This window comes from Pleurodeles waltl, chromosome 2_2 (genome assembly GCF_031143425.1).
Source record: "Pleurodeles waltl isolate 20211129_DDA chromosome 2_2, aPleWal1.hap1.20221129, whole genome shotgun sequence".
NCBI classification, from domain to species: Eukaryota; Metazoa; Chordata; class Amphibia; order Caudata; family Salamandridae; genus Pleurodeles; species Pleurodeles waltl.
This window is the reverse complement of record NC_090439.1, coordinates 611,074,433-611,102,332: the sequence shown is the minus strand read 5'-3', so window position 1 is coordinate 611,102,332 and position 27,900 is coordinate 611,074,433. Positions and strand designations below refer to the sequence as shown.

At 43.6% G+C, this 27,900-nt stretch overlaps 1 protein-coding gene across 1 annotated transcript in view; it reads left to right on the top strand.

Annotated features, from left to right (window-relative positions):
• The first annotated feature begins 864 nt into the window (after nucleotides 1-864).
• The window catches only part of LOC138276852 (uncharacterized), a 124,681-nt gene continuing 97,645 nt past the window's right edge, over nucleotides 865-27,900 (top strand). Inside the window, exon 1 of the mRNA XM_069219209.1 lies at nucleotides 865-987. The gene's annotated coding sequence lies outside the window, so the exon portion shown is untranslated. The remainder of the gene's footprint in view (nucleotides 988-27,900) is intronic.

The following is a 27,900-nucleotide window of genomic DNA, read 5'->3' as shown; positions in this document are numbered from 1 at the left end:
CCGCCACAACCAATCAAAAAAATATTGATTCCATCTTGAAAGGAAATTATAATCAAGGTTTCTTAAAATGTTTCCGAAAGATTATGAAGCTAGACAAAATTAATCAACTCATAGAAACGAAAACTTTACATCAAAGACTCTACAAAGAAAATACTGTATTAATGTAATATTCCCATTAACAACTCAAAGTACATAAACCATAGACATCACATAACATTTGTCTCTTAAAAGCTCACCTATGTAGATGTAATGTTTAGTTTTGTGTAAATGGTTTATTAAAATTGTTGGCTGGTAAATTTAAAAACGTATTAGGAGATAACGTGCCAGCGGGGCCCCGACAGGGTTTGATCCGTCCCTTGGTTTGCGTCCTGGGCACCTTAGTTTACCATGAGCAAGATGGCAAACGGGTTAGTACTTAAAAGTTTTGTCAGTCTGAATAAGAAACGCTCCAGTAAAAACATGCAGATTTTTTATTTTAAAGTCCGCGTGCGTTTAAATGTAAACAATGGAAAGCAGAAGTTTAAACAAACGGTTTTTTTTTTCTTCAAAATACTCTTCCCTGTGAACACGCCAAATCACGAAAAAAGAGCAGATGTGAAGGCATACTTTGACTGTGAAATCCCTTTGTAGCAGCTATAAAGAGAGTTCACCTGACAGGCCGGCTGCCATCCTTTGATGGAACTATCCATTCTGCAGTACTGTTACTGAACCTTTGAAAGAGCAGCCACGGAGAGCAGCGAGCACAATATCAGTTGCCGATTGTTTGTTTGCTGTTCTTTTGTTTGCACTCCCGTCCCGTCCTGTCCTGGTTACAAGAGGCCAGCGCGGCACCTCTCACGACTCACAGACGCTCCTCCCGTGAAGGTCTCACACAGAAGTAGCCTCCTTTGGCTTCCTCGCTCAGGTGGTCCGTGGTGACAGCTGTTCTTGTCAGTTCCAGTTCAAGACCTGGCAGCTCGTGGGACATCAGCAGGCACTGCCCCCTGGGTAAGTGCGAGGTAACAAGGAGCGCTGCATAGTGCGTCCAGGTCTGTCTAACACACACCCTCATTGACGGAATACGCACGAACTACACTTCAAGCTGTTGACAACACGCTTCACTGTTTTATGGAACTCGAAACAAGTGTTAAGTGCTTGCACGTACTCCAGCCTAATAACCTTGCTCTTCCTTGTGATTTTTCTATTGATCATGACCTATACAAATGTAGCTTAAAATCTTCATGGTGTTTGGATTTAATATTAGCATGCCTTCTGTGTTGACGCATAGATACAAATATGATATGGCATAAAGGTACCACCAGTCTTTTTCAGTCTGTCTAGATCTCTCTCTTTACTTATGAGGGACTTCTTACGGCCCTCATTCTGGCCTGATACAGGTGCGTGGAATCCGGGGCGCAGAAGGACTGACGATTCTGAGGGGCAGATTTATGAAAAGTGGCATAGCACCTAGTGCAGAGCCATTTATCTTGTGCCACTTAGCGATCCCCTAATGCCACTGATAACGCGTCCCTTTATGATAATTTATTACACATTAGGACTCGTTTTAGGCCAATGAATCTTTTGACCCAGTTGAGAGACACCTTAGGACGAGACAGCTAATCAATATGTCAATCAATACGTCAATAATGTCATCAATATTTATAACAACAATACATTTTACTTTAGTCAAAGCCATTAATCAATTCAAGACACCACCATGACCTTGCAGTCATGAATAACCACACCAGTTTAGTAGAATTTTATGAGTTGTATTCCCTATTAGTTACAATTCTAAAAGTAGATGTGTTAATCTCAAAACCAAGATACATAACAGCATAGTCACGATATGGCAACTTTGATAAGATTTCAATAAAGCAAGAATCACAAACATCAAAACATAACACGGCGTAAACATAGATCAATTTAGCAGAGTGTCAATAACGCGTCAGTTCAACAAAGCATAGTTTCAGTCGTTTGTCTATTTGCGTCAATTTAGTGAACGCCTGTCCTAAACACTAATTAGCATTGGCATGTTGAGCTTCATGCAAAACAATTTAGAACACCAATTTGGAAAACATCTAGCTATGGTCTCTGCCAAAAGTAAGCAGTTGGTACCTAGAAAGGAAAAGAAACCAGACAAATCACAATTGTATTGTCATAGTTACCCTCCAAGGTTTAGGTTGGCGCACAGGTTCAGTCTTCGTCTTCAGGACATCAGTCTAATCGCCATCAGTCAGAATTCAACTCCAGGGCAAAAAGGGGCACTTCCCTCATAAGGAGGTAAACTGTAAAATGGGCAATCTAAGGGCGAGGATGGTTCTAAGCAAACCAATAAGTCACCAAACAGAGTGACAAAGTTTCTGGATAAAATCAATAGCATTCCATAACCTACCTAAATGGCTCCTTGTGGCATGGGTTTTTATCCCTTTTTCATTGTACATTCCCCTAAAATTTCATTGGACATTGGTCATCCCCTACTATATTTACCCAATAAAAAGATGGATTATGTCATTAATCTTTCACCCCATATTATTTTACAAGCTCTTCATTGGTCCACATGGTTGGCGTCTTCAGAGGTAGCACATCCGGTATGATTTTATCTTTTTGTAATTCTTTGCACATCTTTTGGTCAGTACCTCCATTGTCTTCACCGGTTCGAACGACCTTGTACATTACATTAATCTACACTGTTGCATTTTGTCTAATATTTTCTACCAGCAATGTGGGTTTCATGAGAACGGATCTACTATGGTTACATTCGGCTTCTAGTTTGAAGAAAACAAAGGGTCATGTCCTTTTGCGAGTCAGCACACTGCAACATAGGAAAAATACGTTTAATATGAGAGCCAAGCAGCTAAGCTTTGGCTCATGCTAACTTAAGGCCTACAAGGATTTCAGCACAAATTCAATAACGCAATCATTAATAATTAGTATAAAACGTATTCTTCTATAGTAATTCATAACATTTGTCACTTTGTTAGTCCAGGTACATATTGGCGGCCACTCCCCGTGGTCACATTTCATGTGCATGTTTAAACAAAATACATTAATACAATTACTTAAGCAGCATTATCACACATTAGTTCATAAGCATTTCATGTTAATATAGATTATATAAGCTACGCTCTCTCACCACCATATGTGCGCCATATCTAAAAGTACGGCGCACCATCGCTGTAGTCAGGGGTACTAGCGTCATAGTTTTTTATGCTAGGCCCGCGCATTGCAAGATTAGAACAGGATTAGTGTCACAAATGTTGACGCTAATCCTCCAAAGCACACAGAGGCCTATTGAAAACAATGGGAGCCTCCCTCCGTTAATGCCTGCTCTTAGCCGGGCTTAAAAATGCCGATAAAAGTGCCGCAAATAAATATCTTAGATTTCTTTGTGCCATTTGTGACATTTTCTAGACCCCATAAAGCCGGAACGCCCCCCCTTGCATACATTATGCCTGGTGCGGGCATAATGTGGTGCAAGGTGTTACAACACCACATTAGCGTAAGAAACATGATGCCAATGTGGCACTGGAATGGCACTAGGCTCTCTTAAATCTGGGCCTGAATCCTTACACCTATATTGGGCAATTACAAGATATTAATCCACAGAATGGGGGAATAATTATACAGACGGTAAATACAAAGTGAAAATCTCAATAGCATTGCGCTATATAGTAAATATGGCGCTGCATTTTTGGCCTTCCAACGCCACATTAGTGTAAGAAAAATGACTCCAATGTGGCACTGGAATGGCACTAGGCACTCTTAAATCTGGGCCTGAATCCTTACACCTACATTGGGCAATTAGAAGATATTAATCTATAGAATGGGGGAATAATTATGCAGACAGTAAATACAAAGTTAAAATCTCAGCAATTCGTCCTATTCTGAACAATACTCCACTGATGTGTCTATCAGTGGGGGGGGGGTGGAAAAGAGGGTGTTGGATGCCGTGGAAGGCTGTCAGCTGGCTAAGATATCGTTGTCTTCTCCAGCTGAGGTACTGGTGGGTCAAGTGTTATGGGCACTAGGCCTGCATTAGAGGTAACAAATGAGAAAGATTCATTACTGGAGTCAGGGCATGCCCAGAGCAGCTCTCTCTTTATTATCAGGGTCACCTTACTGGTAACACCTGTGGGGGTTGGGTGTAGGGAAGTGTAGGTAGGACAGTGTAGGTAAGAATGTAAGGTAGGGCGTTACAGTAGTGTTTCCCCCTGGACACTACGGGGCATATTTATACTCCGTTTGCGCTGAATTTGCGTCGTTTTTTTCGACGCAAATTTGACTCAAAACTAACTCCATATTTATACTTTGGCGTTAGACGCGTCTAGCGGCAAAGTATGAGGAATGAGCGTCATTTTTTTGCGTGAACGCCTTCCTTGCGTTAATGAGATGCAAGGTAGGCGTTCCCGTCTAAAAAAATGACTGCGACGCAATTGCGTCGTATTTATTCTCCCGGGCAAAAATCACGCCCGGGAGTGGGCGGGGCAAAACCCCCCGCATTTGCGCCTCTTTTTAACACCTGGGTCAGGGCAGGCGTTAAGGGACCTGTGGGCTCAAAATGAGCCCACAGCTGCCCTCCCATGCCCCCAGGGACCCCCCCTGCCATCCTTGCCCACCCCAGGAGGACACTCAAGGATGGAGGGACCCATCCCAGGGACATTCAGGTAAGTTCAGGTAAGTATAATTTTTTATTTTTTTTTTAAAATTTTTGGCATAGGGGGGCCTGATTTGTGCCCCCCTACATGCCACAATGCCCAATGACCATGCCCAGGGGACATAAGTCCCCTGGGCATGGTCATTGGGCAAGGGGGCATGACTCCTGTCTTTACTAAGACAGGAGTCATGTCAATGGCGTCTGGGCGTCGTTAAAAATGGCGCAAATCGGGTGGAGGCGATTTTTTTGCCTCTACCTGACTTGCCCCATTTTAAGACGCCCTAACGCCATTTTCCCCAACGCCGGCGCTGCCTGGTGTCCGTGTTTTTTTTCCACGCACACCAGGCAGCGCCGGTCTGCTAGCGCCGGCTAACGCCATTCAATAAATACGGCGCCCGCATGGCGCTTCAGAATGGCGTTAGCCGGCGCTAATCTTTTTGGCGCAAAACTGCGATAGCGCAGTTTTGCGTCAAAAAGTATAAATATGGCCCTACATTTCTCCCAAAAGCCAAAGGAGTGTCAATAACTTAAACAGTGGAAAAAAACAAATACATTAGAACACCACAATGAGTCTATTAATGTCAGACTCAATCAGCAAGACAGCGATGGACAACTGGTCGAATGGTTCTGCAATAGGATGTCTTCTCTCAAGCTTGAAATTTAACCCAATGGTTAGCCAGAGATGAAAGCTGTTTGTCGCTGATCCACGATCTTTTGATGGCATGCACAACAGTATCATTTCTGGAGACTACAGAGTTGATCTTACCTGCTGATACTCAGGACAGGTTGTGATTGTTGTTAAAAGGATCAAATATACACCATGAGTGTTGCTGAAGTCACAAGAGCCACAGTACTTGATCTCTAGTGGTTGTTTTGCTGGACTTGCTGAAGATAGCGTTTGAGAGACTTGGAAACTTGTGTCGAAGCTTCTGGCATCTTCATCCGGGCCATCCCAAACTCTAGTATCCTACAGGGCAGCAGCAGCAAGTCCATCATGGCTATTTTGCCACAGTATTGCTTTGTGGCAGTTTTGGGGCTGTGTGTGAGCTTCATGTAGGCACTGTGGGATTGCAGAAGATCCAATGCCTAATCACTTATGGAACCTTTTGAAGTATGTGGGTCATAGTCCAGGCACGGTGAAAACTGGACCACAAAACTGATGAAGTGAACAAATTGTCACTGGCAGCTATTGCGCCATTGTCAACGATGCTTTAATAATTTCTGGTGAGATGCTGATGATCTGACTCTAGTCTGATTGTAAGATGCGCTAGAGATGATAGTGGTGATACACTTTTAAAACAGCTGGCAAGAGGGAGTTACCAGCTGGGTCACTCTTGAACAAAATGGACATATGCATTATTACTATTAATTGATCGTAGCAGAACAAATCCACTGTGAGACATCCAGGATGGTGAGCTCAGAGTTTAAAAATTCTTTCTAATTGTTGTCAACAGCTTGCCTAGAGATGCCTTCTTAGGGGTGAGTTGTGGTAAGTGGATGGACTTTGTATCCAATTGGATCTGTGAGTTGCTGGCACTGAACATATTTGGCCTGTGGAAGGTATCCATGATTTTATGATGTGAATGACATGGGCTGCAAGGCATCCACTGGATGGTTGCTGTGGTAAATAGAGACTCTGCTGCACTTATGAGTGGCTTATTTATGGTTCATCCGCTAGGCCTTTAACCATGTTTGGTTCTTTTCTACTTCTGTGCAGGAGCAGTCTTCAGGTTTGTAAATGAGGAATGGCAATATACTTCCTTTTTTTCTTTATCCTTAATATACATGTGTGCAGCTCCTACTGAAATAGACTTCTGGGTGGTGGAGTGTCTGTGTGGAAAGCCAATGGGATCTGTATGCTTTAGACTTAGTCTTGGTATTTAGTTAGACACCCTGGAGCAGGCATAGGTCCTTTTCCTTTTCACAGGTGGTACCCTAGTTCAGTGTGGCATTATGCCATATTCTCTCCACCCTTTTGGGTCTTTAGGCTCAGAAGTGCAGGGATGTCATAGTGGTTCTTTGAGTGGCTGTATGTAAAGGTGCAGAGCAGTAGTTCAAAAACCTATCTCTGTTGCTAGGTTATGTGCTGAAGTTTTCTTGCTTTTCAGCACCTCCGAGGTGTCTTTTGATTATTTGACAGATCAGGTGTTTGAGATTTCTAAGTACTTCCAGTGTCTTCACCTGCTTCATGATGATGGGTTATGTGCCATGCTGACACGGTCCAATCAACTGCATGGTCATTATCTCATGAGCTCCTCTCTTCCAAGTTCTGTCATTTACCATATGTGGGTCCATTTGTTCAGCCTAGTTGTGACTATGTGTCTTATAATGTATTGCTGAGATGGTCTTTGTTTCTGCCTCGGAGTATGTGCTATGTTCCTTGCAAAATTCAGGATGTTCTGGATGCAGTTAGGTTTCTTCCATGCCTCCCTGTTTATGTACCAGGGTAAAGGGAAGAATCAATGTTTCTCTGCTTTAGCCTGAGTGGGCAGCACAAGCAAAGTTCTCTCTTCTACTAGGTTTGAAGTCAGCTAGGGCACATAGACAGATTTTTCAGCAGTTGCCTATGATGAGGGCATGTGTGGGGCTGTCAGGCAGTCTGATGGGTAGTGGTGTGAAAAACTGAATCCAAGGCCATGGCTGCACAAACACATGCTCTCTTTGTTCTGCAGGCCTCAAGGAGTAGACAGCAATGCTTTTGGAGCAGAGAGCAGTCTCAGTGAGGGGGGGGGGACATCATCAACTGGGAATTACCTTGGATGACCTTCAGTGCTGTGGTGCAGGTTGAACCTCTCATCAGTCAGACATTGCTGTCCATGCAGAAGGAAAAACATGGCGTTGTGACTGCAGCCTGGATTTTCTCTTTATCAGCCATTGAAAACAGCACCTAATTCAGGACCATTACTCGCCTGCGTGGGCAGCTATGTGATCAGCCACATTATTTCTGAGAAACAGCGCCCTAGGACAGCAAGAAACAATAACAATGCATCTGCAAGTACAAGGAGAAGGCAGCTGTGAGGGTGCAGGGAAATGGACCAGCCAGTTTTTGTTTTTGGCTGCCAGACATGCATGTTGGGTCCTCTGTGAAGGTCTGAAGGTCATGAATGTATGTCAGAATCCCTTACGTTTCTTCCACTGCAAAACTGGAAGGCAGAGCTCACTGGAAAGATGATCACTGGAGCTCACTGGTGATGACTGGATGAACGTCGAGATGACCTGGGCACACTGGAAGGGGGCAAAGAGATCTGTACAAGGGGGAGTGCTGGCTTAAATGATCCCCAGAAGCCTCCCTACCCCGCCTCCTGATGACGCAGTCCTACAGCCGAACATTCACACAACACCGCACTTCCGCCTTCGTGATGGGGAGGCTTCCCGAAGTACTGGAGGTGCCTGGACATAGTGTGTGCACAACATGCAACTCATCCTCCAGCAAAGAATCATAACAGGTTTTATGTGGTTCACCCACGTATAGCCCTTTATTCAAGTCATCACATTTACCACATCAAATGTCACATAAGACTTATATGTTGAACCAAATTCCTCCAAAGGAACAGCAGAAATTCAAACCAGACATTCACTTAAGGGATGACTTCAAGCATTTACAAAGACAGCAGCAGATGGTTACATTAGTCGTGGAGACAAACATTGTGAAGAAACAGGATCTTTGATAGTTCCTTGTGACTAAGGCTGCAGTGAACATTGTGCCAGCAGGCCCCAACATGCACCACAACCAGGTCATCCAAGCAAAAGCAGTAGAAGGCATCATCAGAAAACCTTGGCACACAAAACTTGGATATCCCTCCAACCCGGAAGTGTGCTACCAAAATCCTAGGGCACTCCATAGTACATAAACCCCGCTTGGGTAACTGAATGCAGGAACAGCCCCCAAAGTTCAATCCAGGCATCATGGGTAGGGCAAAAGAGTTTAGGACCACCAGCAGGTCAGTCCCTTTTCCTGCCAGCCCAGTGCTGACATAATTACACCCTACCCAGTGGTCAGTCCAGTCAAAGAGTCCACATTTGAGGTATTCCCTTCCATTTTGCTGCCATAGGCCCCACCACAGGGTGAGGAGCTTCCTGGCAAACCCGCCCTCCCCTCAACAGTGCTGGGTGAGATAGGACACACCCCCTAAAAAAGTTTGGATAAACAAGTCCTGGGCGATATATGTATGCAGTCATGGTGAAAGAACACAGGTCTGGCTACCTGGATCAAGTTGTGCCATACCATGCTCATCGATGAACCTCCCAAGATTTTCTCTACAAAATGATTCAGTTTCTTCACAGAGTCATTAATAGCCCAGGTGGGCACTTCCCCCAGCCACACCAACTGGGGAATATCCTCTGACCATAATATGGCTGCCGATGGCACCCATTCCTCACCCTTGACAGGGTGGAGAACAGAGCCTTGCGAACCCCTCGCCTACCTAGAGGTACCATGTCATTACCTCCTGCATGAATGATAATGATATCCAGGGAAGGCACCACACCTTTCTTGAGGGCACATGAGAGATAGTCAAATAAGTCCCCCAACCTAAGCCCCACAATACTCACCCACTGGTGTTTGAAATCTGCCACCAGTTGAACCCTCTCAAATCCGGAGCCACAGAAATATTGAGTTGCTCTGCGAATGAAGGAATGCCCACACCAGCACACATGAATTGAACCATCCCCGATGACTGCAAACAAGGAGAAGGCACAGGGTCACACAGGAGCCTATGCCAGGTGAAGATGCACATAGTGCTCGTAGCACGTCGACCTCCAACTGCCCACTTTTTTGATGTCATCCGCTGATAGGCTCAGAGTGGCCACCGTGGTGGCTGTGTCAATGCAGAAAAAGTGTAAATGAACCCAGGAGCCTCTTCTCCCAGAAGGGCCAAGGCGTGCTTGCATGTATGTAGTAACTGAAATCGGCTGAGCAGAATTCTGTCATGTGTATTAGCAACTTGGAACATCCCACAGCAAGGTGCACCTGCAGGAACTCTTGAGCCAGAGTCACTGGGCAATAGGGGGCCCCTGGAGCAAGGTTAAGGTTCACCCATATCTATTCTCCACGATGGTTTGTCATTGCTCTCCTGGCCTTCACAAGAGATAACTGCCAGATGAGATGACATCAGCCAGTTCGATGCTGGTGCCCCAGCCAGCCTTAGAGGATCCTACTAGTTAAGAAATCCTAAATGCCCCAAAAAAGGCAAATGAGTAAGCGTAACAGAACAAATTAACCTTATAGGGAGATAGGCACATCTGATGTAACACCCCAATAATGCGCGGTAGTCTTGTTACATCGATGGGTCTCCTGACATCTTCTTTAAGAGGGGTCATGCACTCCCAACCCACGATAGCCCTCCCCACTCTAGGATCCTTGGTTGGGTCTACCACTCCCTTTAGCCCAGAGAAGAAGGTGATCGCTGACAACTGCCTCTGTACTAGGTGCACCGTGATGCCACCCTCCCTTTGCCTCACCAAGATCCGAAGGATGCCCTCAGGGGTAAATCATTCTGCCACAAGAGGAGAATTGAAGGATGCATCATGTACCCAGCAAGCTGACTCATACATATGTTTGGTCTTGGGCACCAGGGATGCAGCAATTAGGTCAGTGGTGACGAGGTACCAAGCTTCCACAACTCCTAGGGGAAAGCCGACATCCGCTCGTCTGCTTGTGACAACAGATCTCTGAACTCTGAAAACTTTGAACGAGACAATGCGTCATCCACTGCATTATCTATCCCAGGATATGCTTTGCCGAAAAAGAGACATTATGCGCCAGACAGCTGCAAATAAGGGCCTTAGGCAGACATAGCACAAATGGGCATTTTGCGCTCTCGTTGTTTATAGACATGACCGTCAACATGCTGTCAGACCTAAACACGATCCTGCTGTTGGCCAAGGCAGTCCTCCATAGCTGCAGGGCTACTATGATGGGGAAAATCTCCAAGAAGGTAACAGTGCGAGTGAGCCCTGAAGCCACTCATTCCCCTGCATGCACCACTTTGTGCCAAAGATCGCACCAAACCCCACGGTGCCTGCTACATCTGTGAACAGAGCCAACTCAGTGCTAGACTGTGACGGTTGCTGCTGAAGGAGGTTGCCATTGAAGTTGTTTTAGTTTCCAAGTGAGCAAATCCTCCCTTACCTCAGAAGCCAATCTGGTGTGGTGATGTTTGGCCTGGACGGCCACCATAGCCTTGGCGATATTCTTTTAAAAGACCCTCCCCCGGTTATCACACTCAAGGCAAAATTCAACAACCCCACTAGTCCCTGCAACTGACGCAAGGTGAACTTCTTGACTACAAGACAAGCCTCAATGAATGCCTTGAACACCGAGACCTTATCTTTAGGGAGTCTACCCACCACAGTCACTGAATCAATTTAAATTCCCAGAAAGGTGATACACGTTGAGGGACCCGCTGTCATTCCTGCTGCCACCGTCACCCCCAGAGCCCAAGCTAGCCCGAGCTAGCTTTTGGAGGCCCAGCAGGGCCTTCTCGCACACTGTGGAGCCTGGGGGACCCATAAACAGGGAGTCATCAGAATAATGTAGTAGACCGTTCCTGGCCTCCAAATCCATCACCGCCCATTCCAAGAACCTGCCAAACATCTCAAACACAGAGCAAGTGATGGAGCACCCAATGGACTTGCAGAAATCCACAAAAAATTGCCCCTAAAAAGTAAACCCCAGTAAGTGAGTGTTATCCTGGTGCACTGGCAGGAGGCAGAAGGCAGACTCCATGTCGGACTTGGCCATCAAGGCCCCTTTCCCTAACTTCTGTAGCTTGAGAAGAGCGTCATCAAAAGTGGTGTAACGCACAGTGCACAGATCCTGGGCCAAGCCATCATTGATTGTTGATCCTGGTGAGAAGGACAGATTGTGAATTAAGCGGAATTTGCCAGGCTCTTTCTTTGGGACCAGATTGAGTGGTGAGCAGACTAAGGGGGTCATTCCGACCCCGGCGGGCGGCGGGCGCCGCCCGCCGGGCGGAAACCTCCAAAAGACCGCACCGCGGTCAAATGACCGCAGGGGTCATAACAACTTTCCCGCTGGGCCGGCGGGCGATCTTCAAAAGATCAGCGGGAAAGCCCCTGCAAAGAGGAAGCCAGCTCCGAATGGAGCCGGCGGATTGGCAGGGGTGCGACGGGTGCAGTGGCACTCGTCGCGATTTTCAGTGTCTGCAAAGCAGACACTGAAAATCTTTTTGGGGCCCTGTTAGGGGGCCCCACGACACCCGTTCCCGCCAGCCTGGTTCTGGCGGTGAAAACCGCCAGAAACAGGCTGGTGGGAAGAGGGTCAGAATCCCCATGGAGGATTCCCTGGGCCAGGGGTAAACCGGCGGGGAACCGCCGGTTCCCCTTTTCTGACCGCGGCAGAATTGCCCATGAAGCACCGCCAGCCTGTTGGCGGTGCTTCCGCGGCCCTCTGCCCTGGCGGTTTCAAACCGCCAGGGTCAGAATGAGGGCCTAAGTCCTCAAATGGGGGGTGACAGAAACGGGCCAGCCACCCTCCCCACCCGTAGCTCCTTCATGATTTTTTCATAAGCAATATCTAGCTGTCATAGTACTGACAAATGATTCATGGGGGGCACTGGGGTAGGGAGAGAGCCAAAAAGGGATGCAGAATCCACCTTGGAAATCGAGGTATAGCAAGTGGGTGTCTTGAGCATTCTTATACCTGCAAAGGAGATGAGTGAGGACATGGAGACGGATGTTTGTAGGGAGCTTGCCAGGTTGATTGAGGTTACTTGCTTTTGGACAGGAGTGGCTCCTTTGGTTTTCCATGCTTCTTGAAGCACTTGCTCTCAGGGTTACCGTGGGTCCTGCAAAAGGAGCTGAGATGTTTATATTTGCAAGTGGCTCCTCTGCTGCATTCTTTGAGGCAAGTTTTTTTGTCCTCTGAACTTTTATCTGACCTAAAGGACTGGGAAGTGTAGCCAAAACAGATTTTCTATCAAGATACCCATGTTGTCTCTCCCTCAAAATAAATGTATACTTTGCCTGCCAGCCTGCTTTCCATGATTCCCGCATAAGTCAATACACTTTGAAAGTTCCAGACGGGAAAGGCAGCAAAGTCATATTTCAGTTACCATTCATTACAAACCATTAAAATTAGGCGAACGCAAAGCTCCCTAATAATCATGTACCGTTGACGTCATCTGCTGGTCAAAATAAGGCACATTCCCCCAAACCAATCAACACAGATTTCGAGAACTAAAAGTGTGCCACACATGAGTAATAATGCTGTGACACCACATCACTGTGGAATGGAAAGCCGAGAAGCTCAGAGAATAAACCACTGATTGAACACTTTAATATTCTCACTGAAGGAAGTTAGAAATGTAACCCAACTGCACCTCAAACTTCAGATTATAGAGTGCATAATTAATTGAAGAAAGATGTAGTTTAAAAGAAGTCAAGATACCTGCTAGGCAAGTGCAAGCATTGAAACTGCTGGTAGCAGAAGCCACGGCCTACCCCGGAGAATTACCATCTACTGAGCGGCTGAACACAGTTACTTAAATAAAGATAAAATTCTTTAATGCAATCCGTGATCCGATCCCACCTCCTACATTGTCACCCTAATACACAAAAAGGTGGCAGGCTGGGGATGCTCACCAACCCCCAGCTGTAACTAAGATAGTTCCTTACCACAGTAATACCCAAGAAGCGGCACACTGAGATGTAGTGGGTTGGGATAGTCACTAACTCACAGCCGTGTGCAAAAAGTAGAGAATGTATCCCAACATGACATAGCATGCAAAAAACACACACAGTCTAGGGAAGGTGCCCCCCCCCCTCCCAGCACCTGTGGTCTACATACCTGCTGCAAGGGGATCCTCTGTGATGATCAGATGTATGTCGAGATGACCTGGACACACTGGAAGGGGGCAAAGAGACCTGAACAAGGGAGAGCGCTGGCTTAAATGCTCCCCTGACACCCTGTGTCTCCTGATGATGCAGTCTAATGGAACGTTCACACAACACCACATTTCTGCCTTTGTGACGGGTGGCTCCTGTCTGTAGTGCAACTCAGGGTGCCCTTCCCAGAGGTCCTGGAGATGCCTGGAAAGAAGTTGCAGCCGTGGTGAAGTGGCGTCTGTCAGGGACCTCTCAGGCAGATGCAGCAGATGGTGCAGATGCCTGTGCAGAGTCTGTGATATCAGAGTGACCCAAAATATGTGGGCCTTGGTTGGTGGAGACTGCCATCTGAGACACTGGAGTGGCCCTGGATGTCTCACCTTAGCTCTCTTTTGCTGATCTGATCCTCCTCTGCAGACAGATCAAAGAGTAGGGTGACTTACATCTTACACAGCTAACAGCCCTTTCTTGCTGAAAGCAATGAATCGTGTTTGTGCTGCCACTGGAACCCGGGATTGAGCACAACTTTCTCTTTGGACCTGATGCACCAGCATCAGTACTGATGATTATAATAGGCCTTCAGATGGTGCCCTTTTCTTCTTTCCCTTTCAGAAACATACCAGTGTGAGGACCGTTAGCAAGTAGTTTTCTATGGAGGGCACTGAGTGGATGCCTGAGGCCCTTCACCTCCCTGCAGTACAATTCCCTTCTTCCTCTGAAGTGCTCATCTGGTAGGGGTTTTTCCCCTCAATGTGGGATGGGTAATGAGTCTGTTCATGGCTGCATCAATCTTTACGGACCTTATAATTGTATTGGTAGTAATAAATGACACAGAGTGCTGGTTAGTAACTGAAGTAAGGGCACATTGACCCATTTCCTCTTTTATGAGCAGGGCCATCTATCTTGTAATGTTTATGAGAGATCTGGGGGCCAGGTTGAGGCAGGGCTGTTTGTATGCCCACAACACTTGTGAGGATGACCTGTTGTTTTAGCTGGTGCAGACTGACACCAGGTAAAATCAGGCCTAGTATTCCCATATCCAAGAAGTCTAGGTGTGGGGAGACTAGGTCATTTATAAACTGCAACACATTTTTCACATTCTTTAGTTTTGTTTTTGTGCCCCTCACCCCAAACCTTTTTATTAATTTACTTTAGTCCATCCCTTCATTTTACAGGCATTTCTCAGCATTGATTTGTTACCCTCACTAATATTGTTTCCTAAATCTATCTTTCTCTCATACTTGCAAGTATATTATGACTACAATCTCTGTTTCCATACATGTAAAAATGTTCTAGCTGATGATTGTTTTTCTATATTACGGGCATATTTAAGAAAAACAATATCATGTCAGTGTCTTCTTTCTTTAAGCTTACATATTTATTGATGTCTTAGCCTATCCACATAGGACTTGTAATTTGAAACATGTATAGATCTCATCTCTGGACGAACTCCACCATGTCTTCATCTTTCTATAGCCATTGTTAATTGCACAACGTCTTAGGTGGAACCTTGCAGTAATGTGTGCATCGCAAGTGCTTCAAATTCCCATTACAAATGCAAAGGTTTTAAAGCAACTTGTCTATGCAACTTTTGTTCAGAAGAACTCCAACATAAACCACACTCAAATAAATGGTAAATGATGACTGAAATATTTGTGTTTTAAAAGTGGCACAAGTGTAGAGCAGTACTTTGTAAACACACTTAAGGACTTATTTGTAAGGAAGTTGTGCCGCTGTTGCGTCATTTGTTTTGACGCAGCAGTAGCGCTCTGTTAGCTCCATATTTAAAATGTGATGCATTTGGACAAATACGTCAGTTTTTCGGGGCATGCGTCAAAAGAAACCTGCGTGGGTTACGGTTGCGTCACAAAGATTTTAATATATGTAGAGTGGGGGATTCTATCAGAAAAAGTCACTGACAACTGATGCAGTGATACTTACAAGATTTTCATCGCCTGACACTTCTGCTAGATGTGACAAGCAAAGCCTAGAATGCATCAGAAGTCCTATGTCTTCAAAACCCAGGCGTACAGATTGACGTAGTGGCTTTAAAACAGGAATCTGACCATTTGAAGTCACTTCCCACCCCAAAAGATGATGTCTCTTTTTTACAAACCCACTAGTTGTAGTAGGCCTACACACTTGCCAATCATGTGGTAGGATCCCTTGTTCAATCTGGGACCATGGCATCTATGATTCCATCATCCACTGCAGCAAGACTATGTGATATTGTGTACTTTTTGTAAGAGACAGGTTGGGATTGTCACTTTTCCATGGAGGAATGCGTACCCAAGTCCAGGCTTGTGCACGCCAAAGAATAACAGGGAAGTACACACATAAGGTAGGTGAAGCATGCCATGCCACTTCACCTTCCAACATATACTTGTATTCACTCATATTACACTGTCAATCACTATGTCACACAACTCAGGTCCCTACATACACATAAGCAGACTATGTCCACTTTAATGTGACACATAGCCATAGTGCATACATTGCCTTTCACATCTAGGAACAATGTACAAATGTCAATCTGTACTGATGCATCGCCTCCGATTTTAGATGCATTGATGAAGTTACATCACTTCTGACACCAACTTCAGCAATGAGTGGATGAGTTGCGGCATCCTTTCCTCAGATGTGCATCCTGTGACCCAACACCATGGTGCGCCATATTGTAAATACAACACATCCCTGGCAACATAAGATTTCTTGCTGCAGCACAAGTATTTTTGAACCATCGCTGCCGAAACACAATAATGCATTAGTTCTTGTAAATAAGTCTCTTACTGTCTAAAACACTTCATTCTAAAGCAGTGTTGCAAAAGTAAATTTGAAGGTTTGGTTAGGAGCAAAATATGATTCTAGACAAACTCTTCTTCCGACCCACATGTAATCAGAGCTTTTGTGGGATCAGGAGGGCAACGGGTGTAGAATTTTAAATATGCCTGATTAATGCACTGTTATATGAGGGGATTCCAGATACATTTAACTTGGATAGAGAAAAATGTAACTCAAGTAGAGTAAAATCTACTGCCTTAAGCAATTCCAGACTGGCCTCAGACTAGATTGTATTTATACGTAGGGGCAACATAGGATTTCTTCATGCAATCATTAGATGTGTTTTTTAAAAGTAAAATACCAGCTAAGGTTGGCCCAGATCCATAACTTCAGTGCTCGAGAACTACAATTGTGAAAAGTTATTGATTATATGGAAAGTAAGTCTGACAGTGGTGAGGCAAGTTATTCCAACAACTGACTTTTGCGGTTCCAATGATGATGAAAATGTCTCTCAAGGGAAAAATAATTTCCTCATCACTCCTTCTTCATCCCATTCCTTGCTGCATGGGTTGTAGGCCCTGCCTACTTCTCTTTGTGCACCTTCCCAAGTTTCTTTTTTATGTTTATGTTAAACTCTCTACTAGACGGCCCTTCACACTTCTTGTTTTTCTTATTTCATATATTAACCTATTGGGCTATTTTGGCTTCTCTGAACAGCCAGGTAGTCTGCAGATATGGAAGTGGGAAAACAAAAGGATGGTCGTTCATCTAAGCTAATCCTGGTGCAAACACAAAACTCTGCTATCACCACCTAAAAGTGTCTTTGTCTTGAACTGAAGCTGAAATCACAAATTCATGGACATTGCATTGACAGTGAAGCAGATTTTGCCCCACAGTAACAACAGAGAGTAGACTGCAACAACATAAATGTTTATTGACACGTGAGTAAAGTTACATTTCAAATCAAATCAATTAAGTAAAATCAGTATTCACCTTGGTACAACATGCATAAATATAATCCAAGGAGTTAAATTAGTAAAACGAAGATTTCATTATTTTACAGGGAACATTTGCAAATTGAAGCAAAGACTCATTTCTATAAGGGGAACTCCCTCATTTTAAGCTTAGTTTGTGGGTACGGAGCATTGGTCTCAGGAGATGGGCGAAAAGAGTCTGCTTGCAAACGTGAATGGGGCAAGTGATGTAACTAACTAACTAGCTAACTTTTTCATCCCCACCCAGCAATGGTAACAGTGTAGCAAGATTAAGACATGAACATCTCTTCAACATAACATTTTCAGCAACAAGGATTATCTCTTCATTTTAGTCAGTCTAAAGTGGGTCAATTAGTGGGCTTGAATATTGATGTTGAAGACTGACACAGATTAAGGCCTTTATAAAGGCTTAGCCACTAGGGAAACATTGGTAATCCACTGGCTACAGTAGCCCATCATTCCCAGAAACATCCTAAATTCCCTTTGCGTTTTGGAAAAGTTCATCTGCCATGTAGGAGAAATTCTCTTTGAGACACTTTTCTTGCTCTTTGTCAATGTGATGTCTTAGACACAGGACTGCTTTCTAACAGCACTTCAGATTAGCGAGCGATACATCATGGCCATTTTTGACTAGGTGATTCAAGGTGGCAATGATATTTTGCTTGCATGCATCTTGCATTGTCCACACAACTAACATGTACTTGATATACTTGATCAGGACAGCGTCACTTGGCAACTTTAAGGTCTCTAGATTCTTTTTCGAGATCTAGTTAAAGATTGAAGGTCTTTTGTATAGTCCTGAGGGATGTGGCACCATACCAGAATTCTGCTCCGAACCGGAATGTGAGGAAAAACTGGCTGTCTACACAGTCTCTTGTAAGAGTGTGGAATCAGTTTCACCAAGCATCTTGCTCTCATCGGCTGTGCATCATTTGTGCAACATATATTGTAATCTATAAAAACCCATGTTACCTTCTGTAATTTGAGCAAGTCTGGTTTGGTATTTCGCTCCTCGCAGCTGACAAAGGAAAAAGCCATAATTAGAATCCTACTGCTGTATGACTTATTATTTTAAACCTTCCGTTTTTGGTGCAGCATGTGGGCATCGATCCTGCTACCTCTCACATTTTGGTGAAGAATGCACAGCAGATTGGTGACCTCTGTGGAGGATCTTGCAGTCGAAGGACAGACTCTTTGCATTGGTGATTGTGGACAGTGCTGAAGACATCTCCAGCATCCCCTGAAGGACTTTGTTTCACACTTCTTTCAGAGGTCTATGCTTGCCCTCTGCCTTACCACAAGTTAGTTCCTCACAACTTCACCCTTTCATTGTTAACCACTGTTTAAATTTGCAGTTTGATTCTAACTGTAAATGTAATTAAGGATTCTTTTCAGTTCCGATTTTGCTTTGTGTAAATATTGCTCTGGCTGATTTATTGCAGTGTTAGTGGTCATGTGATCACACAAAGCCTCTTTTAATGTTTTACACACTCCTGGAATAGGATGGGCAATGTATATATATGTGACTACATAGTCTCTATTGTCCACATGTTCCTATTTTAGGTTTCCAAGTGTATATAGGTTGTCACTACATAGTGGAGTGCAGGCATGTCCCATAAAGTGTGGCACAAGGTTCTATATATGGTTATGAGGTGCAAAGTGGGGGCATTGGGCCTGATTCTGACCCTGGCGGTCTATGACCGCCAGGGTGGAGGCCGGGGGTAGCACCGCCAACAGGCTGCGGTGCTACATGGGCAATTCTGACCGCGCCGGGAAAGCTGCGGTCAGAAAAGGGCAACCGGCGGTTTCCCGCCGGTTTACCCCTGCCCAAAAGAATCCTCCATGGCGGCGCTGCAAGCAGCGCCGCCATGGGGATTCCGACCCCCTTCCCGCCAGCCTGGTTCTGGCGGTTTTAACCGCCAGAACCTGGCTGGCGGGAACGGGTGTCTTGGGGCCCCTGGGGGCCCCTGCAGTGCCCATGCCAATGGCATGGGCACTGCAGGGGCCCCCTAACAGGGCCCCACAAAGATTTTCAGTGTCTGCATAGCAGACACTGAAAATCGCGACGGGTGCAACTGCACCCGTCGCACCCAAGCAAATCCGCCGGCTCCATTCGGAGCCGGCTTCATCTTTGCTGGGGCTTTCCCGCTGGGCCGGCGGGCGATCTTTTGAAGATCGCACGCCGGCCCAGCGGGAAAGTTAAAATGGTCCCTGCGGCCATTTGACCGCGGGGCGGTGTTTGGGCGGTTTCCGCCCGGCGGGCGGCGCCCGCCGCCCGCCGGGGACGAAATGACCCCCATTGACTTTGGCAGGTAGAAGGCCATCCAGTTGTAAATAATCTATGTGCTCACAAGAGGGGGTGTAGAACACTAACATACTTTGATGAAAAGTATGCATTTCTGATTAGGATAGCAGCACAGGGCAGAATGTGCTCCGCTGAAACAGCGGAGGGCAAGAGGCTTCGCTGACAGTGCCCTGATTAGGGCACGCATGTTACCCCAGTGTCAAAAAGTGTGTTTCACGAGGTGGCCAAAGAGTTTTGTGTCAAGGGTACCAAGGTGTAAATATGGTTTAAGCTGAACATAGGTAAGGTTTCAGTATACCAGGAGTACTCAGCATCAGATTGGCCAACACAAACTGTGACTACACGTGCAGAGAATGCACAGTTAAAATACGTATTGATAGATATTGATTTATGATTGTAGTATGGGTTGATTTTATGCATTTAATAAACAGTGGAGGTGTGCTCAGGTAGGTTACGAGCACCAGCCTAGGGAGAGTTTTAGCATATATGTGTAAGAGAGACTGGGGTGAAAGGAGGTTCGCCATTCTATGTGAGAATTGCTGATGTATCATTGAAACTTCTGAATGTCTGTAGGGGCGTGTTCAGCAGCCATACCGGGGTCTGGCCTCCGAAACATGATGACCCTTATTTCTCATCTGCCATGATGGCCTTTGCATGTAATTATCTTATTTTACATATAGCTACTCAAGTATGAGAGTGTCTTATGCATCAGTATTATTTATTTCAGGAGTTGAAAGAGGCTCGTTATAATAAAAGGGACCAGAATGAGATTAAAACCCCTCTTCTCATGCAGATACTTACTTGTAAAGACACAAATGAATCTGCAAGACTGTTAGCTGATCTGCAATCTGACATTTTTCATTGGCCCCCTTTTATAAGTTCTCAAGACCAGCTGGCTGAATTGTTGCTCTTCACGCCTGACTGGACAAAGAATATTCTTCTAATTTCCATGTTCTCTAAGAGCACTACATTAGAGTCTCTTGAGTGTTCTTAGAAGGTGACCTTGAAGACCAGAACATGTCTGATAAGTATCACTGGTCTTCTGAGGTGTTTCATTTTACTCCAAGCTCGTTATAGACATGGGATTCACCAAAATATTGTCTCACTTTCACAAGATGTAGATCAAATATGAATGCTTAGAAAATGGGTCAAGCTTCAGCTGCTTTTGCAGTGCTTGCACTATTTTGTTTCTGCTGCTCAGCTTCAAGGCAGGGGTGGTGAATGTCCTGATGTATGCCACTTGTGATCCTCGGCACAGTGTTGAAGTACTGCATGATACTGAAAGGAAAACAAAAGAAAAAACAAAAATCATTGTTCATACTTCATGATGTGCAAATGTGGTATAGCAGGCAAGCAATAATTTACTCACTACCCACTGCTGTGGGGTGCCCCTAATTATGGGGAATTTCGCACCTTCTAGTAGATATGATAGTAACGGTGACAAGTGTGAGTTACGTGCTCCGTAAACCCTCCTGTTTTCTGTTGCTGCAGCATGCAAGAGGCTAACTAGACAATAACCACAGACTCTGGGAACAGAGCCAAGACTGTTGGTCCTCTACTCCAATCGCATCTTTCTTAAGTGAACATCTGAGTTTCACAACATCATGCCTGTAGAAAAGGGAAAGTGGCATCTGGTGCTAGTGAAGCCTGCTGCCCCCCCGCCACAGCCCCTCCAGCCGCACTGCCACTATTCAGTCTTTAAGCACTGACAGCAGTAGAAAGAAGGAAGTATAAGAGAGGGAACACGGTTATTTGAAAATGACAGTAGTAGAACCTCAAGATAATCTCACTAAACAAGCCAGATGCTGAAAAGAGATTCATAAGATGCAATCATGTGTTTTAACCATACGTGTTATATACACATATCATACTGGTTTCCATCTAGCCTCTGGACTTACATTTTGTTAATTTATTTATTTTGAGTGCTGAGGGGTTACTAATGATGTATGGAACAGAAATTGCTATCATTTTGATAGAAAAATGTACTTCAATTTTGCTGTTTGGTTAGTTCACTGTACTGTACAAGCAAACATTTCAAACATGTATGTTCTCTTTACTTCCTACTCGTGAAACAGATGTATGACACATTAAATGCTGTAGAGAAAGGCACACGGGGAAACCTTGCATAGGATATGTTTCATGCCGCTGTTTTCTTAAGACCACCAGGCTTGTATTTATAAGAGCATGAGAATAAGACAGGTGATATTTAGGATTTCTGGTGAGAGTGTTGTTGATCTTAATTGCAAAATGAATGTATGGTTTAGTAACACACAGTGAAAGTCAATAACATGTGAAGAGGGGTTGAGCACTGTTGAAGAGAAGGAGCTTTGTGCGTGGGAGTCAAGGCTAATGATAAAAGTTGTGATAACTTAAGGCACTTACCAGTGCAGTCACTTTGAATTCGTTTTCAACTCAAAATGTTTGCGTTCTACTATAAAATGTTATTTTTTTCCTTTTTCAATCCTTTTATCAAAATAAGAGATTAAAATAATTATACATGCTCAGTGGTGCTGGCCATTTCACCAAATTCATAAAGATGCAGATTCCCTTTTAAGATGAGTCTAGTCTACATAGTAAGCAAGGATATTTAACTGCAACTTTTGTTATTTGCTTTATTCCAAAAAACAAAGCATTGTTTCTATGATGAAGCATCATTTATACATAAAGTCACTTCACACAAATTATACGCACTGGTCACATCATGTCAAATATTTTTGAGTACTGGTACGGTAACCAATATTTTCATAGATGTTCAGTAGATATCCAGAAGTTGTTTCCGAATGTACGTCCTATGTTAAACATACTGATAAGAGGGGCATTGGGTGATTGTTTCTATTTTTCCCCATACATACATTTTGTTGAACATGTCTCATGCTCCATCTTAACCATATTGAGTTTTACAGGTTTCCAATTTAGTATAATTGTGGGTTATAGCCAAGAACATTATGCACTTGAAGAATTTTCACTTCTCAAATTGCTGTTTTGCTTTGCCATCACCTTGCTGTTTAGAGAAGGGCATGCCACCTTGAATGCTATTGCTTTTACATTGCTACCCATTGTTGTAAATAATGCATTCCATTGAAACGTGTGTCATCATGCTAGAACTTTAGCTGATGTGCACGAAATAAAGCATGCACAGCTATTATGTGAGCTTCTGCAGGGTTTCCTATTGCCATCCAAAACAGTCTCAATGAAATTGTCACATATACACACATGTATAAAGCATTTACATATTACGCAATTGCTCTATAGTTAGGGAAATAAAGTTTCATAATTGTAAGTTTCAGTGTATTAGTGTCCCACAGCCTCAATTGAATGATATAAGGAGGAGTTATTTCAATACTGCAGACAATGTAACTAGGCTCCACCATATGAGGTACATTATAGATTCCAAGGTGAATGTGTGCAAACAGAGGAGGGATATAGGTAGACTAAAATGTAAAATTATGTTTATTATTCAGACTATTCCCTTTAAGGACTCATTTGTTCCCTACCGAAATTGAAGACTTCACAAGAGAACTAAGATGCATACGCTCCTGCCAGATGACTCTTTAAAGAATTGATTAAACTCAGACAACAGATTCTACATTTGATTTCCATCTGCAAAGGGTTGGGGATGATGCAGAAGGTCCATAGTGCCTATTACCCACCAGTATTGGTGCAGCAGATAGTTGATGAAAAAGGAAGTGTTGAGAGAACAACTGCAAGCAAAATGATTGTGCGTCTACCGAACTGCCTAACTGTTTTTGAAATCATGCAGTTCCATTGACTTGTCTGGCAATAAGTTGTACCCTGATTGAATTATTAAAGTGAAACTCCATTACCATGTCCAATGATTGATGTTCTGTCTTCACAGTACTGCAAGGAACTAACTCAGTACTGCATTGTCTTCATAACCAGGTGTCGCATGCCCTTCCAGGCCACTTGGGACTGGAATCGTTAGAACAGATCAGTAACCAGAAAAGAAAAGCTGCCTGCTTCTTTAGCGACAAAGCGGGCCACAACCTAAAAAAATGAAATTAAATTAAAAAAAGGTATTTTTAAAGCTCAAACTAACACCCAGAATCGGGGTACCTTGTTGCTGCAACCTGTAGTGACAGTGTTTGATAGTAATGTCTGTAGTGTTGTGAATAGAGCCAAGTTTAAAGGAGCTTTCTGAAACTTGTATCATTTCCAGCTGATCTGATAAAAAGAAAAAGTTATCTAGAGGCCTTAGCTCCCATTATGTAAATGGATCTACCACCTCTAGTTTGTAACCTATATTTAGGTATCTGTAAAAGCTTGTTGTTAGAAGATCATAGGACTCTCGATAGAGAGTATGAAATACAGTGGTCAGAAAGAAATTCCAGACTGGTTCGATGATTGGCCCTGTAGACTATGTTTAAAGATTCAGACATGACATGTTTATCGACAGGAAGCCAGTGAAGATCTCTTAACCCTTTGGTGGTGGAACTATGCCAGGTTAATGTGAACACAAGTCTAACTGCAGCATTTTGTACTATCTGTCACCTCTTCATTAGATTTTTGGGCATGTCTAAATAAAGGCTATTACAGGAGTCTAATCTTGAAGTGATTAAGGAATGGACAACCTCTTTCCTTTAAAGAGGCATCCGTGTCTGCAACCACCTGTCCAGGAAGACTGTGGCAAAGGGCCCTGATGACCTAGTGTCCTCTCTGAACTTAATGGCTGAGATTACAAGGAAAAACATTGGAAAATGGTCTTGTATTCTGGCCGTCTTATCATGTTTAAGGATCAAATAAAAAGTCTAGAGATTGGTGACTGGGAAGGACTATAAATAATATGTGACATTTCCTAGACATGTTGAGGAAAAAATATGATGGAAAAAAGTATGTTAACTTGTTGGAAAAGTATGCTACAGTCGTAAATATGATTTAGATGTTTGCAACCAACTCACTTCCAGCACTCAAGATGAGATGATATATAGGGCCAGATGTACGAAATGTTTTTTTCTATGTACCAAAGCATAATGTGACTTGGTAACTTGTTTATCGAATCACATTTTGCTTTTGCGATTCGGTATTAGGAAGGGGCATGTTTAGGGCATCCCTTCCTAATACCAAATCGCACTAGCATGTAGAATTGTTTTGCGACCATGAAGGCAGTCGCAAAACATTCTCAGTTACCACTAACTTCAATTTGGAGGTAACCCATTCACAAATGGGAAGGGGTCCCCTGGAAACCCTTCCCCTTTGAGTATGGTAGCAAAACATTTTTTAGGAGAAGGCAGAGGTTCTTTTTTAAATGCATCCTGTTTTCCTTTAAGGAAAACAGGATGCATTTAAAAAAAAAAAAGATTGCTTTGTTTAAAAGCAATCACAGAAATGGTGGTTTGCTGCCCCCAGCAGGCCACCATCCCTGTGATTGTGGCCATTCAAAAATGGGTCGCAAACTGCAACCTGCCTCATGAATATTAATGAGACAGGTCTCTTGCGACCCATTTGGGAATTGCAAACACTGTGAAAGACACTGTTGTAATCCCAGTTTGCAAGGATTTGCGATTAGGAAATCACAAACCACTCTTATGATAAATCTGGTTCATAGTGTGGTGCCTTTAACAAAAACTGTGACTTGTGTTTTTTTCAACAAATGCTTTCTGGCCTAGGGCAGTGTAACATATCATTGAAAACAAACAAGGGAGATGCTAGAAGTGGACGATACAGTCAAAATATTATCACCTCTTGCATAACAAGGTATACGAAATAGGAAGAAGTATCAGTAATAAAACAATATGACAACAATAGCTTGGGGGTGTTAGAGGCACTAGAGAACAAACATGAGATTCCTAAACTGAGAATAGAACAGAAAGGAGCACCATTGTGCATCAAAGGCATCCCATTCGTCACATATCTCCCTTGCAAGTTCTTCCTAAAATTGTCAGAGAAAGGAGAGGACAAATGCAGTCTTACTGGTTACCTGATGCATCAAACAAGGAAGATACCTCCGGGTAGAAATAAATACCTGGGAAATAGTACCTCCCAACTTTACATGCATTTACATACATCCAGTGGGAAGGAAGAAAAGGTTGAGGGTTGTCTCCAGAGGTAATTCAGTATAAAGGCATGTATTTGTGTGTGGAAAATCAGCTTACTTTCATATGCCCTGAGGATGGTATTGAAGTTGTTGCCTACCCTTTGTTACAACCTGGGTGTTCTATGTTCAACAGTTGCCTGAAGTAAGGAAGAGAATGATGAGGTACGGGACAATGGCTAATTAGGTTAGTAGCATATGCACAGGCATATGAATAATAATACCACCACTAGGGATGTCTCATAATAGTCGTAGGATAAACGAGGTGGTAAGGTTGACCTAGGACTTGTCGGATGGCATTGCAACTCCACTAGGAACCACCAGAGATGAAATGACTGCAATGAGAACAGAATTATACAGAGCAAGATGTCATTAGATATTGTGCTCAATAAAGAAGGCAGAATATGTCAAGTAGTGGGCCAAAAGTGGTTATGCGGGCATACTAAATAACAGAGGCAACATTAAACAGGCAATAAATAAGATCCATCAGATAAGTTGGGAAGCAGGAAAGACACAGAAAGGAGGATTATGCAATTCCATGGCTGTGTGGGTGAGAGAAGGGAGAGCGTGGGGAGCATGGATACTGGAAGAAACACTGATGGGACCTGGTAATCTGATGCTTTATTGTATAATAATGTCAGTAGTGCCATGATACATACCAAGTAGAATGGGTAGGCCCAGGAAGGCCCGGGAAGCACAGAGCAGAGCTTCCTCTTGAGCAGAAAACAAGAAAAATGATGGCCTTTGAAATTGATTAGATGATACTATTGAGTGTCATAGGAAGTAAATGTCGAATCCATTTTGATTCAGGTTCTGTTTTGTGACATTGAATAGGAGCAAACCAGTAAGAGGTGCACAGCCCTTATGACATCTATGTGAATTGTAACTGTCTTCATATTGCTGTAACTGCAGGACCTTGAGAAATAATAATATTACAAGTGTTTGTGACAAGTTGTTGCTGTGCTTCACTTGCTGATTTCATAAATCAGTGCTGATATATAACCAAGGATCTTATTCTGATTAATAATTGGATAAATCAGTGGTAAACTCCTATTGCTTCACCAGGCTGCTAGTTCTCATTGGCTCTGTATCATTTATGCACTATGTGCAATATGTATTGCAATCTATAAAAATGTACTTCAATTTGAGCAAGTCCGGTTTGGTACTTTTCTCCTTTCATCTGAGGAACCATAAATGTACAAGGCTGTAAAGCTATAACTAGAATCTTACTGCTGTGTGCCTTATTATTTTAAGCTACCACATAGGTTGTATTGGGGCCGTTGAGGAAATTCAGCATCCTGTCTGATGGTTATTTTCACAGGTTTCACACCTTTAATCAGGTCAATATCTTTGCTGCAGTATAATACCAGACTTTCTCCCTTACTCAGTTTGGGTGGCAAATCTTTCTTTGTCAGAATGGGTAATAATCCAATAATAAGTTTCTATGTGCGCTGTTTAAATTCTGCATCTGTAATTTATGCAGTTGAATTTAGATAAAATATTTGTCCCTGAAAGGCTCACAGAGCCGATGGACTTCCTTAAAGGGACTAATCTTCACAGGGCCCTAGCTGAAACTAGATTAATTATCTGTGATGCCTACAACTTGGATATTCAGATTATGGTGCATCGGGCATGGCGTACATTAGGTTTGGGGTGTCTTTGCATTTGCACATTTTGAGCTGAAATAACATTCACATTAGACCCTTGGCCATCACATTGTACTCGGTTTGCATTTGAATGGCACTCATGTTTCAAGTGTTCTCTACTTGTTACAAAAATGGCACAGCATTGGCTTCTTCAACATGGCTGTCTCCATTCACAAATTTGAGTCAACAGGCATTATTCGTCCTCTTCCAAACTGGGCACCATTCCCACCCTACATCCAATTTGCACTATTTTGATATCCAGCTTCCTGCATTGCATTTCTACCACTAGCTCTATAACCGGAATACACCAGGAACAAATCATTCTGAAATAATTTCTACTAAGTACTTCTACTAAGCCAACATAAATGTCTCCCTAATTCTCTTCTGTCTGGTTTCCGAGTCATCATTACAATACTTTTCATAGCTCAAACTTTTGTCTCCACAACTGAATATTACCAATTAGTCCCTTCAACTGCACTTTTAACATGCTATCTTCTGTCATAAACATTTTGAAATTTTTCCTTAGAGTCACACTTCTAGAGAGGTCAATCTCAAACTCAGTAGCTATGCCCTTGAGAGCCTCATGTGTCAGAGAATTACATCTCTGTTTCATTGTATCTATCTATGAATCCTAAATCATGAAT